Below are 15,569 nucleotides of genomic sequence, written 5' to 3'. Positions count from 1 at the left end.
GGTTCAAGAGACGTCTTTGTCATTCATCGATCATTCCGCTCTTACAATGAAATTTGCAAGTGAAATTCAGCCAGCTAACACGAAACGTTCAATGGATCCGAGCATGTCGCTTCGCCAACAAATGCTAAGAGCAATTCTTTCTTTCTTTCTTTCTAGAGTCTACAATTTCATTTTCTTTTTTCTTTTTAAGATTTTACTACCGTTTTAAAATCAGCGAAAACGAAGATTCTTTTTACAGTGGCTGTCGAAACTATTGGAACGCCCTTGGATACTTTTTATGCATATATTATACAACGGATTTTGAGATTTCATTGGAACTGTAACGAGATACGACTGTCACGATTACAGTGATAAAAGTTGAAACGCATTTGAAGATGTATATATAGAAGTTACGTGTGCAGAGCTTGCAGTGAAAGATGTTAAGAAATTATATGTCTCGACTACCATAACTGGGTTCTACGTCTTCGAATTGGAAATATTGGAAAATATTGGAAGAAAGCTGAGGCAGAATTGATCTGGAATTTTAATTTTCCATTAGACCATTCGAGAATAGAATTATCTCATACTGAGAATCATGTGCGTGATATCCACTTCGATTAAACTTTACGTTCAGTAGAATTGTTCAAGATTCCGTAGAATCATTTCATTAGATCGTCACTATTTCATTAGCAGCGTTCTAGCCGAGAATCCTAGATTCGATCGATCGATCTATGATTCCCGATCGATCGATCGAGAATCACAGACTCGATCTTTGCATCATTTGATATTCGGAGGAATCCAGGAAACAATTCAGGGTTGCTTGGCAATCAATCGCGTGAAGATCATGCATTTAATAGTGTGGTAAATTCGAGATCGGAATTTACGGCCTTGAGGAAGCAGGAATCCACGTGGTAGAAACATAATCGTAAAAATGACTCTGATAATTTGTGATAGCAATTACTAGATTACTGTCCATCTTTATGCAAACATACAGATACAGATAGAATGGCGAAAACTAAGTAAAAATTTGTTTCACTTACTGAATATTGTAACAAGTATTGTATTTTAAATATTTTATATTTGTTGGTATTTTATGCGAATTTTGTATATTTTTGCGTTTTCAAATTTCTCATAAATACATAGAAATCCGCTGTCTAGTAATTACTGTGTAATATCAAAGTAGCGTTGATATGACTGATATTTGTTTTTTTTTTTTTTAGTTTATTTTGGTTTTTTTTACAATTTGTCCTGAAGAACATTTGGCAAAGTGTTATATCTCATTGGTAAAAAAAAAAAAAAATAAAATAAAAATAAATATAGCATGTGGGTGGCTACCCCCAGTGGGGTGCCATCTTCGTGTTTGCTAGGTTATATCTTTTATATACTGATATTTTGTCTGAAAATTATTCGTCTTGTTGTTAGAAGGCTGGTCATTCTCCTTTTCTTTTGACATAGGTCAAATTACTTACATGTACCTGAATGTTATTATTAATTTAATATCACTATGTAGTAGAGAAAACAAATGTATTGTGCAATGATATAATATGATAACCATACGATGATGCACAAAGATATTTGTCATCAAAGGAATAATTGGAGCAATCAATGAAGAGGAAAAGAAACACTGGTGGAAGATCTATCTTTTACTTACAAATACGTAACGAATGCTTTTTTTGAAATTTCTCATCGAATATTCTATAATGTATTTTCAAATGGCTGTACTAATTATAAATTCAGTATATTGAGTTAGCCATCCAAAGAGAGGCAAATTGAAAATGCATACAAATGTTCAATTATTTTCGCTTTATACCACCACTAAACCACTGACAAAAAACATCGTATCGAATATTTCCAATTTATCATGAATATTTTATATTACTGAAGGCATCAGAAATTGAAATTTTCATTTTTCAACAAAAAGGGGCTAGTTAGAATATTGATGAATATTAATTGAATTTAATTATGAACAAGTAACGTGTATCTTTCTTTCTAAGTCATTTTTACATACAAGAGTCATTATTTTGTTGTTGCTATGAATTACGATTAAGGTACTGCATTAATTTTGAAAATGGTTTGTCACTGGAATTTTCCAGAAAACATATTTTCCTATGAGTTAAGAGTAAAGTTCTACGATTACAGAACAAACTTATATTACGTGAGCAAGTATTTTGTGGAATATTTTTCATAAAATAAAAAGGTAGTTTTTTTCAGCATTGTATACTCAGATGCAAATTCTTATAACGCATTTTCATAATCATTAACATGTATAGAAGTAAATTTTAGGAAAAATAGAGCGTAAAGGGAAAGGATGGTAGATTTTAATTTACCATAATCGATATATTGGAATTTTTGGACCACGTTATATATCTTGTCCATGTAAGTGCACAAACAGGTGTTTATCACGATGCAGAACACAATCAGGTGCAGCCACGTGACAGTAGAAATGATTTAAAAATTGAATTTACCAGAATTAACAAGATAGAGATCGCGTTGATGATGCAAGTCCAATCACGGGGAAGTTCGTAAACATAAATCGTAAAATAACGAAGGTAGGTTAACCCGCCTCTGCCAACTTTCTCATAATTTCTTTTTCACGTATTTCACGATAGTCAAGACCGCTGATTAATGATCAAAGTCAATCCCAAAGATGTTATACCGTAACAGCTAGGGTAAAATTAAAAAATGAAGAACAGGCAACCAAATATACCAGCAGTTGCTTCAAAGTTTAATTAAATTTTTGGATTATTTTTTGTTTGTCCTCAAGGGGGGCATCAAACAGTTATCCGCGAAATACGTAAGTAATTACAGTCGAAGTAAGTTGAGGCGAAACGGAAACAGCAGTGAAACGTTGATGACTGTTTACCTAAATGTGTAGTAAGTTACCAAAATGTAAATTATTTGGTAATGCATATGTTAACGAAATGGATATGCAAGAGGAGAAGAGTAATGTACACTGTGACAATGTTTCTCTAAAATATAAGAAATTTATAGCTAGTACGTACTTTCTTGTGACTAGAAAAAATTTATACTGTGAGAGCGTTCAACCTCATAAAAAGAACAGATGCTTTTTGTATTTGCTACAAAAAGCACAGAAAATATGTAATTTTTATAGAACATGTATATTTTCGTAAGAATTAATATCGAGAAATTAATTAATAAAAAAGTTAAATGTATGAACATAAATTGAATCGTACATTAACAAAGATAAAAGATTTAGTTGTATATATAATTAATACGAATTTTTCTCCAAGTATATTCACTTAAAACATGTTACTTTAAAATGGAAATATTTTATTATTTCGTATTCGCGTGTCGGACTTTCAGATGTATTTCTGTACTTTTTACAAAATTTTTGCACTATCTCGCATAGATTCGGTTTCATTTTCATGGTATCTTTTCCGCAACCTTTGTTCCCCACAGACGAGGATGGCAAATTTAGAGATATAAAAATGTACACATTGCACATAATGTAAAAAAGTATATAAAATATCCAAAGTAGAATAACTATCCTAATATGTGATTTTTATTCAAATTCCATTCCTTTACGTATTTCCATAAAAATAAGAAAATGCACAAAAATTCGCAGTCCAATTCGCAGTCAAATTCGTAACCAATATGTTAACTTATTATTATAAAACCAATTGAAGGGCTTATATGCGGCTGACGTGTATATTCGTCGTGTAAAATAAAAAAATTACCATTTACTATAAAAACTCAAAATTTTAGTAAAAAGTTACATAATATACTTTCAGTAAAACTATGCATTTTATAAAAAAGAGTTTTAAAAAAGACTGATTACTTGATTATTTTCTTTGGTATATCGGTTATTTGCTCCGTATAATGTATTGCCCTTTATAAATTCAGTTGATTATTTTTCCCAATGTTCTTAGAATTGTTTCAAAATCACTTGAACGGATCGCGTTTAAGCTATAGCTTTTTATGTCGTTATTTATGTCATCGGCCGTTATCATCTAATGACCTGTCCTCTAAAAAATGCTTTAATACACGAAACAAGTAATAGTCTCATAGAACAATACCTGTGGCTCAGTCACATGTGCTAAAACTTCAAACTAAATGTCAAGCTAAGCTTCAAACTAAATTTATGTAATGTCGTCTCGCACGTTCTTTCCACACGTGCACTGACGTTATCGCAGTGAATTTTCATTCATTTCGGTGTCCATGGAACTTTTATAAATGCATTTCTACTACTTCCGCAGTGGAAACGTCCAGTAAAACCTTTAACGCATCAATAATTCCTACCTTCATAGTACAAGACGATAAAACATCTGTTCCTTCTCACAATTCCTTCCGTCTTTCTATAATACAATTGCTATCATACGAAATTGTTATGAAAGAAGTTTCACAGAACAGTGTAAGTGTAAAGGTAAAGCCAAGAAAATACATAAAGCTTAAAGATATCCCAAAAATCGAAGAAAAGGGAAAACCTATTGAAGTGCAAAAATATAACATTACTCGTATTTCATGAACAGTCTACCAACGATGGTATACTATGTACCAAAGAAACTGTTGCAAACAGAATTGTTCTTTGCGGTATAATGCCTACACACCGTAGCATAATATAACCTAATATAATATAACATAATAGAATACAATGTAATACAATATAACGTGATATAATATAACGTCGTATAATATAACGTGATATGATATTACGTAATACAATATAACGTCGTATAATATAACGTGATATGATATTACGTAATACAATATAACGTCGTATAATATAACGTGATATGATATTACGTAATACAATATAACGTAATATAATATAACGTCGTGTAATATAACGTGACATATCATAACGTAATATAATATAACGTCGTATAATATAACATGATATGATATTACGTAATATAATATAACGTAATATACTATAACGTGATATGATATTACCTAATATAATATAACGTGATACGATACAACGTGATACAATATATCGTAATATACTATAACGTGATACGATACAACGTAATATAATATACCGTAATACAGTGTAACGTAATACGCTATAACATCGTATGATATATCGTATTCTAATATACGGTAATACTATGTAACGTAACATAATATAACGTTATATAATATAACGTGATATGATATATCGCAACATAATATAACGCAACATAGTATAACGTAATATAATATAACGTGATATGATACAACGTATTATAATATAACGTAATACAACATAACGTAATATACTATAACGTGATATAATGTAACATAATATAATATAACCTAATATTATATAACGTAATATAATATAATTACTGTGTAGTACGTGAACAGTGTCAAATACATAGTCAGCGTTTTGTTCATCTGTTCGTTTATTGACTCGAATGGCGACTTCTTCACAACTCTCTACTCACGACTGCTACTGACGGCTTACTGACAACTGCACTGTTTATCCACTTTCTCTGTCACCTTTCGATATCCTCACTACGCAGGTGTTCGTAAACGTCCGCGATCATGGTCATGTTTTACTTCTTCCAAGTATTTGACAAAAGGGCCAAACGGATATCAATGGGTCATTAAGCCTGTCGGCACTTGCGCTGTATCGCGCCCTTGTATAGTATGTTTCGTCAGCCTTTCATAAAAAGTCTTCTAATAATACTATACTATGTACCGAATATAATAGAATGTGGTTATATTACTATAACATGATGTGATATAAGGTAATGTAATATAACGTAATATAATAAAACGTAATATCATATAACGTGATATAATATAATGTAATACAACGTAACATAATATAATATAACATGATATGATATAACGTAATACAAAATTACGTGGTATAATATAACGTAATATAATATAACGTACTATAAAATAACGTAAAATAATATATCGAATATCTTACAATGTAATTACGCAAAGTGCACGGAAAATTAATAGTAAATAATTATTGTAATTCTTAACTCATAAAAATGTATATGCAATTTTATCGTTCCATTACATAGCTGTATCGTATAGGGGCCCCTAAGGAAATAACAAATATTAGTACCTAAGCTTCATTTCAATAGATCCTATAGTAATAATTAGCAGAATGAAATTTAAAATATATCTTAAGCTAAGTGTTTTTCAGACACAAATATCTTAATACTCCCTTGTAGGCAATAGAAAAAACAGATTGGTATGAAAAGATGTATGACTCCATTTTTGTTTAAGAATTGAGCGTTTATGATACCGAGAGCACATTTGCTCTTTTTTGAGAAATTGAAAATTCTTACCTTGCAAGTTGTAAAATTTACAATGCCGTTCATGTCGAGAGGTTAATTGGCACCCTAAGTGCCCGATGGGTCCGCTCTAAAGTGAACCAGGTGTCCTAAACCTCGATACCCGATGAGAACGCGACATTGGATCAAGACGTTACACTACGCACCCTCGACCATGTACGCACAACACGCACCACATGCGGGTCGCCCACGATATTTCGACAGTTACAGAATTGGGAAAACAGATTCCCACTTCACAGAAAACGTTGACTAAAACACAGCCGCTAGACTGACAATTAGAATATAAGCACCGAGCGCTTCAAAAGACAAAAGACTCGGCACACGAACTCACCACCTAGCTTATAAGTCGCAACAATTTTAAAAGAATCTTGTAACGCCACCATGACGTATGCAGATTATAACCAATCATTGCGTAGCTCTTAATACCAAGCCGCGACATCTATTGGCGAAGTAAAGAATCTAAAAAGTCGCGACTACATTCATGCGGTTTCGCGTCAAAACGCTCAAACATTATTAAGTGTAATCACTAATTATTCGCTATACGCGTAATTAGCATTCACGAGTGAATATATTTTATTGTGCAATTTGGTGTTGTAGTGATAATCAGTGCTTCGTTATTACAATATTAATTTTCTTATAATAAACTTAAAAAATTCATGTGGTTGTATATAGCTAACGAAAGGATAGCTATAACCTATAATCTCATAAAAAATAAAGCTTTTTTAACTTTACTAAAAGTATATTCAGTAACAATAAATGAGTTCATTTCTACGGTAAATAATGGAAGATATATCGTGTTCAATAGTGTGAAATCCCGAGTATTTCAATCTGCCTGCACCTGGAAGATTGACTTGTCCATTAGCGGTTAAATAAAAGGTGTGTTTGTTAACAGCGTATACATTTATACTGGGTAGTCGTTGTACATGTAACTATACTATATAACTGTCTCGTGAACAAGATTATGATGCGTTAATTACTTCTAAACAGAAAATGACGAGCACTTAAATGTTCATTAAGTATTCACCGTTTTTTCCAGATCGTAAAGTTAATGACTGTCATAATAATGAATGCTCTCATAAAAATAGCAAGTTCTCGTGTGCATCATAAACCTCCTGCTAAAATGTCCTCAACATAGGACGGTCATTTGAACGTTTCATCTTTCTTATCGTATTATAAATTGTCCGTAATTTAAATTAGTTGATTTATTTCCTATTTCGTGAAAAAAGCACTACGATTTACAATATTTCTGTCGTTAAAAATTTAATTACGCATACAAATTACTATACTTATATAACATAATGTTGATATTTTCGATACAGTAGACTTTGCTATTGATATGCAGATGACTTTTATTTGATACGTGATTAAATATGCTGAGACACGTAACCGTAAATCAATCGGGTTAACAGATAATCGTGTGATTGATTTCGATTAGGTATTTCATATGGAAGAGTTTGACTGCGACAGAGAGAGAAATTGTGGTATGTTGGTGCTAATGCTTGACGGTAATGCGGCTTTGCGATAATACCGCTTAACCGGCAATAACGTTATATCGCTGGTAATAATATATCGACGATAATAATATTATAATGCTGTGATAATTTTTCAATTTCGAATTTCGAATTCTAATGTACATTCTTGGGAAAGTCAAAAGAAAAGAATAATCATTTTTACGACGGAAGAATAGAAATTGATGATAGAAATAAAAATTAGAAATAGAAATTTATTTAACTGTTTGAAATTTAATTTAAACAATTCAATTAATTACTACTTGATAATTTATGTAATTTAATTTTAAGCAAACTTTCTAAGAGAACATAGAAAGGGAAAACAGCATAAGGAAATTGTATAGATATTAAATGCAATTACCAAAAGAACTTTCAATAGATCTCTTATAAACCAAAAAGAACACAGTTCGAACAAAACGATCGTATAACCATTTGACGACCACAGAACGAGATTCTTCTCGCTTACAATCTCTCTCGGTTTTTCTATCCTGCTGGAAATGTGTAAGAATTTTAAGCATACAAGGGACTTTTTAATTAGTGTAATGAAAGCATAAGAGCGTAGAAATCCCGTCACGTAGACTGAAAATAAAGAGAAGGATTCCAAGATTCACCTTTTTTCTGGTATTTTTCATTTCATCTACTGCAAAACTAAGCTTAATTCTGCATAAGTTGCAGTTCCACAAATTCCATATAGGACATGGTATATGCACGAGATATAGTAACTTTAAGTATACAATGCTGGTTAATTTTTTTAATTGGATACAATTTATTTTATAATTTAAACACTTAGGATAGCCTATTACTGTTTAGTAGATAATCGTTTTTCAAATTTAAAAAATGATAGTATTTCATTGTAGGAATACTATTTCATATTTGATCATTTTCCTCTAATTTCAACTCTTATGATCAATGGATGTACAAATTACTTATACTTAACATCTATCACAAACGATTAGCACGTTCAAGGCACAAGTTTCTCATACTAACGCAATGTTATATGGAAACGAACATAATAGATACAAGTACAAAATGTCATCACTTAATTTCTGACAATATTCTAATACAATTTATTGTTTCGATCTTGTTAATACCTTCCTCCATAATTTGTCCTAACAACGCAAAACATTTATATGTTTCAGGTACGTACCCGCTGAGTATTTACTTTGTCGCTTATTTATTCCTTCCTTGGTTTCTGCAAGTCACATGTGCGCCACGTCACGAGGGTAAGTGATTAAGAAAAGCGCGTCTAGTTGCTGCATGTACTGGTTCGTTAAAGTTTCGTATCGCCGATTTTTAGTAATATCACATTCGTTAAAACTTCGCGCTGTTTTATCTGTATTTTTTATTGTTATTGCCGGATTATGTTACTAAACTGATTAAACGTCGAATCGAACCATGGACATTTTATTTATGGATATTTATAAATCGGATAATCATCCGGCGTTCTCGTTAGCGTTTTATATCAAAGATCGGTAAAAAAACGAAGCGTCAAAGGGAACGAAATATTTCTCTCTCGATCTGGAAATTGTTTATTTCGGCCAATATTCACGATTGTACTTTAATGATGAAATCATGAGAAGCGTAGTAGAATTTGTCACTGTTAAAGTAATTTTTAATTGCAAGTACTTGAAGAAATATAATTTATTGCATTTACCTCTGCCTAATGGGGAAATCGTAAAATTTAAATAAATTCAAGTCGTAACTGTAATTGTACATTTATTTTCCGACCGCGACTCTTCAGCCACAGTCACCACGGTATAATCCCAATTTTCCCCGGAAAGAGGAGCGCTCTCGTGTCCGCAGTTTTACCTATTTTCAGTCCACTCGAATTTCCACCTACAATATCCATCCCTATGAGATACTGATCTTACATATGTACATATACGTAGAAATGTACACTATATATGTACACTATTGTGTGTGATGAAATTTAATGATTTCACAATTTTCTATGTGAACCTAAAATAGGTACAGTGTATTTGATCGAAAATATTAGATCACCTACAGCATACATTTTTTATGAATACAGGGTGCGCCGTTAGAATTCGGACAGAATTCAATTTGTAGTTCCCACCATATTAGAATTCAGATGTTTGTGCTGATTGACTCTGAAGTTAGTTAAATATGTCAATAAGTCTTCTATAACCTCAAAATGACAGAACTCGTTAAGCAAAACCCGGAATACGATAGAAGAGCGGCGATTATTATATTATGTGCACTGCACGAGACTTTTTGAAATTTGACGAGACACAACTATAGTAATTGTGACAGTAATATTTTTAATCAACACCAAAATGTATATATGTATAGGAGATACAAGATATGTATTTATTGCAAACATAATGCTTAATGGAAAATTAATATATAACATGAACAATAGTCTTAAACATAAACAAATAATACTACAAGTAGTCTCACTAAATATATTGCAACTTATTTGCTCAAGAAAGATATGTTCACAAAATATATATGAATACTTGTAATTACAAAAATCCAGTGAATCAGTTGAAACAAGCATTTTATTTATTTAAGAAAGATATATTAAACTTATTAATATAATACACAACTTAAGCTGCCTTGCGGCTTCGCCCGCGCGGTATTTAAGTTTATGTTTATTAGCCTCTATTTGAACCCCTTTTAGAATTTCAATTACGAGAAATCCTCAAACACGTGTTTGTCCAATTTTAACGAACACTTCATATGCCGAATGTCACGTCTCTTGCTTTAGTGGAAATAGAGATATACTTTGCTTTGAGAAAAGAACATACCCATTTTTCACCCTTTATTTCCAAGAATATTTTCTTATCCCATGCCTACGTCAAAGGTGGTACACTGTTCAAATTTTACGTTTCTAAGTACAGCGGTTTGAGCTACGCGTTGATGAGTGTATCAGTCACTTTTACATTGTGTATTGTAGTATCGTGGACAAATGGCGTAAGAAATATCAGGTGAACCATAGACAATGTCGCGAGAAAGCCTAAGTGCCGACAGGCCCATCGATGTGTCGTCTGTCCTTCAGTCGAATAGTTACGCGGAAGGGAGGTCTACATGGCCATGGTCACGGACGGTTGCGGAACACGTACGTGGTGGGGCTATGATAAAAGACAAAGGGATGCTTAAGGGAGAAAGACGAATTAACAGTCAGTATGAGTTGAGAAGTCAGAGTGTCGTCAGCGTCGTCAAAGAGAGTGTTGTCAGCGTTGTCGAGGAGAATGGTCCGCGTGAAAGAGAGCGTTGGAACCGTGGTGACGAGAGTTGTGAATTAACTATTTAGTTATCTTAGTTATAGCACGTTACTGTATTTAGTTCACGTTAAATAACCATCGTTTCCTGTTTAATTCATTCTAAATAAAGAAATAATAAAATCCTACAGTATATACATATATACAGTTGATTAAAATATTCTTGAGATCTCTACGAAACGTACGTATGCTTCGAATATTTTGTAACTTCTACATACGTTCTGAAATCCGTTTCACGTCTTATCAATATAATCACGAGAGTCGTGTCTCGTTATAATGCTAACAAGATTTCAAAATGTTACGTATAACATATAGAAAAGTTGCTAGGAGTGTTCGAATACCATCGTGAGCTACTGTATGTAAGGCAGGAGACATAGCATTTTCCTATTATTTCAAATAGTTAGCAATTACTTTCTGTATACCCACCCTATTGTTCCGCAACTTTATACGCGCTAAAAAAGTTCTGCTGATGCATACAGCTCCCATATTTGCATCTATTTTGGCTTGCAATTGCATTTTTCGGCGACATGCATGCAATGCAATATCGTCGAGTTGCGTAACTGTTGGCTGGTTCGAGGGGCGAAGCTTGTGCGTTAGCCACAAAGGTAGTCCGATACAATCACCCTTGGCTTTACATGTTTTCATATTTCCTAGTATCCCGTTTCATCGTCGCTTCATCGAAATGTAGCTTTCTCTGCCGCTAAAATGTCCCCCTAAAGCGTTACATAATGTGCATACTTCGTCGAATATGACATGCCAATATTGCTTTCGGAAAATTAGTATTTACTACTTGCATAGCTTTTCTATTCAATTGAAAGTAAACATCAATTTGGACGATTCGTCTAAGCCAAACTTGAAAGGAAAGAACGACGCAATAATGAAAATATAAACAAAGGATACGTTCAGCTATTAATAGAATTGACGAGACTTTTATTACGTCCAACATATGAGTTTCTTAGGCCTGAGGTCCCAAAAGAGGTTTGTAGCTGCACACGAGCTAGAGGACAAATCGAGCAACGTGTGTTCTTGCCTCGGAGTATCAACATCGTAGGTGTCACGTAAAATCACAAGTCACAATTCAGATTAAACAAAAACAAACAACAAACAAACGAAACAAGAAGGTTGAGCCGAAACACAGTTGTGTTATTATACTATTAAGTTTCTTTTTTTATTGCACTTTATTATGCACTTAATAATCACAATTGAGTATACACTGAGTGGGCACGTATAAATTGCACTTTATATAAATTAAGCAAGCAACTGATCTAAGGGTAGAAACGCGATAAAAAGATGTTGACTGTTTGAAAGTTGGAAAATCAGTAAAGTTTAGTGACGATGTTGTGGTGGAGGAAAGCTAGTGATGGGTTGGTCTGAGGACACGAAAAGAGCTGATTTGTTAAGGATAAGTTTTCATTAATAGACTTCGCTGTCAATTGGCTGATTTTCTAGGCTGGTGGGTGAGGAAGGGTGCTAACCCTTGAGAGAAGGTTGCTAACGGAAGATACCGAACGTGAGAAAACTAACTTTCCCGTATCTTCCCTTAGTAGGCAAAAATATAAAGAACGCTTGAAATAAAAGATGCTTGCTTTTCGTCTGAAGGATCTTAACTATGAAAATGCCAAGATTCATGGTGGGTCCTTAAGGATATTGGTGGTACGCGGCAAGGATGTGTAGACATCTGGTTGTCATCTTGCCCTCGGCGTGCGGCCTGGTCTCTGATGTGGTTGACGTTACATAGGACACACATACTGTAATAATAACTAAACTCCGGGCAGAAACAATGTCGCCGCTACGTGGAACCGTCTAACAATGGCGAATGGAAATTATACCAATATAAATAAACGAACGCGATCGTAAGGTGACCAGTTTCATCAGTCTCAGTCACGTGCCATTTCAATAGCGAGTTATGCACAGTCTTAGCGAATCAGTTAGTACCGAGCGTTTTAGCGAACGTTCTTTGTGTCTATTTATTATTTCAAAATACACTCGACGATTTTAACAAAGAGTTATCTCGTCATTTAAAATCACACGACCAATCATCCCTCCACAGGTTTAACGATTTCGCATTCTTTTCCTGTTGGTAAATGTTAGGAAATATTTATGAACAGAGGTGTACGCTCGCAGATGTTGCTCGATATTTTGCAAGAAATGTGTTCCATTTTTTGGAATACGTCTGCAAAAAAAGAATGTCGTTGTTTCGCAAGTGCAGAAGAACCGGGTTTTCATCTTACACGATCCGTGGCGCAAAAGCGGTCATCACTATTCTTTGACACGTGTAGCGGCGCGAAGGTGGTGCTTAAATTCTTGTATCTCCTCTTGTATTTTCTTTCTTTCGTTCTCTTGTGTTCTTCCTTCAAGTCACCGTAAATAAGTCGTCCGCATTGACAAACGACAACGAGGCTTTCCCATGGTTCGGTCGATCGTTTATTCCAACAACGAATTGCCGTTGTTGCCGCCGTACATGTCTCCGACATCCTCGTATCTTCGTTTCGACAAGACTGTGGCAAAGTGTGCGTTCTATGAGTCGGATATTTAATTTATAGATTTCCATTTTGCGTATAAAAGGTTGCAAACCGATCTTTCCAGCTAATAGCTTCGGTTTGTAGAAAAACTCGCAGTGTTTTTGTTGCTTGATATTTTTCAATTCAGAGTGAAAAATAATATTCATTTGAATATCCGATCGTTATTTTTATACTTTTTTCGCTGATTAACGATTCACGTAATTACCAACTTTTTCAAGAAATAATATGGTGCAAATAAAATCAATTGATCAGTTAGTCGATGAGCTGCGTTAGGAATCTTTCCAGTCACCAAATTAAAGATTGAAGAAGACAAATTATTTTTTGTTAAATTGGTATTAATTCTTGTGTTAGTTACCTCGCTAGTAAATATAAAAATAACAATGCGTTAAGAAGCGATAAATCTGCAAATAAATAAATAATCGTATCCAAAACATCAATTATTTAAGCGACGAATTGACTTATGTTTCTAAATTAACAATTTTGTAGTACAATTGCTATATCACATGTCATTTCTTTCAGGCGGATGGCATTGAAATCTTTGGATGCTAATGCAATTGAATTAGTTAAAACATTTTCTGTTTTATTTTTATTTGTGCCATTAATATTGGCAAAGATAATACTGACCAGCTTAAATACGAGAATAAACAACAATTTTTTATTCAAAACTGCACAGGGAATCTGCAGAAATGTATTACAGATTACATATCGGTTCACATGAGTTACATTAAAGCAAATTCCTTCGCTTCTGTGCGATTAATAGTTTACATCGAAATAAATTAATGTTATAACTTTAACTACACGCTAAACTGATCCATTCTTGTTCTCTATGTCCCAATTTTGTTACTTAGTGCAGGATTTAATTTCATCGATGAAATCGGGTTAAGTTACTGCTAAAATCCATCGTTTAAGCCAACAATCCTTATAATTATAGTTAAATATTCTCATATAATATAACTTTGTCATTCAAGTTGTATCGGTTTTCACATCAGACTCGTATGTAAATCATCTGAAGATCCCCAACTGATTCCCGAGTTGCTCGAGTTCGTGACTGTATTCCGCAACTTTCCAACAGTTCCTTAAACTACACATCGAGTTCATCTGCGACGTGTTTCCTTCCTGATTTCTTATCAGATTCGTTGGCAATTCCCAACAATCACAATGTTCCTCTGACTTCGAGTCAGACAGACTTAAATAACACACTGATAGCTGTATTCCTTTGGGAAACATCCTCTGGCTGCTTTCCTGTTGTTAGTTCATACATTACCACGCGCAGGGACGAAATCTTTCTGATTTTTCTGTAAAATGGAAGTTTTATTGTCAGGACGAGCGTCGAGTCATGTTCGACGTAATACGTGGACAATTGGACTGATTTGGATCAACGATTCAACTGTTTCGGTTCATTCCTAAATCGTTTCTGACATTGAGGACATTGTTAATGAGTGTGTGTTCTACTGTACAAATTTTGTATGCGTTGTATGCATGATATACACTCCACTTCCGAGTTTCTATTCCATAATATATATTCTCTCTTCGTGCTACTCGGTGCTGCGTCTAGTGAAACTGTAACTGTGTCCAAACTTTAACGAACTTCCCCATGTATCTTCTATTACCGAAAAGTCTATTATTATCCTGAATCCTATTATACTCTTCTCAAAGGTCTATAGTTGTATCTGTAGTCCGTTCAAGGAGTCCAGACACCGGATATAAGCATTCACGTGCCAAAACATACGAGACAGGTAACAGGTCTAACTATCGCCTGATCTGCAAACACTACTTCTTTGTTTATGTCAGGGATGGACGTGTCAGTTCGTAAGACCCGTAATTAGTTCAGGAGAAACTCTAAGCCAGTCTGCATCGTTCTTCGTTCCTTGTTTTTATGTATTTTTTGTATGTATTCACATTTCTCGTACCATGTTTATATTTACGTTACGTTCTTTTTCTTTTTCTTTATTTATATTTAGATCTGTGTTTCTGCACTTTATAGTTTGTTTGTTTTTGTAGTGTTGTTTATATTTGCCTCGATTCGTTGAACAGAAGTTGGAAGTGTTGATAACC

The 15,569-nt window shown here is 33.7% G+C and overlaps 1 protein-coding gene across 3 annotated transcripts in view; it reads left to right on the top strand.

The window, feature by feature from the left end:
* LOC132909001 (CCR4-NOT transcription complex subunit 6-like) overlaps window positions 1-15,569 on the top strand; it is a 431,298-nt gene that overhangs the window by 239,652 nt on the left and 176,077 nt on the right. The window contains exon 1 of one of the 3 annotated variants that reach the window (XM_060963563.1): window positions 7,097-7,118. The exons of the other annotated variants lie outside the window; for them this stretch is intronic. The gene's annotated coding sequence lies outside the window, so the exon portion shown is untranslated. Of the gene's footprint in view, window positions 1-7,096; window positions 7,119-15,569 lie in introns of those variants that run through there. 3 annotated transcript variants of the gene reach the window in all.

The sequence above is a fragment of the Bombus pascuorum genome, chromosome 7, assembly GCF_905332965.1.
Source record: "Bombus pascuorum chromosome 7, iyBomPasc1.1, whole genome shotgun sequence".
NCBI classification, from domain to species: Eukaryota; Metazoa; Arthropoda; class Insecta; order Hymenoptera; family Apidae; genus Bombus; species Bombus pascuorum.
This window is presented reverse-complemented; position numbering and strand designations above follow the sequence as displayed.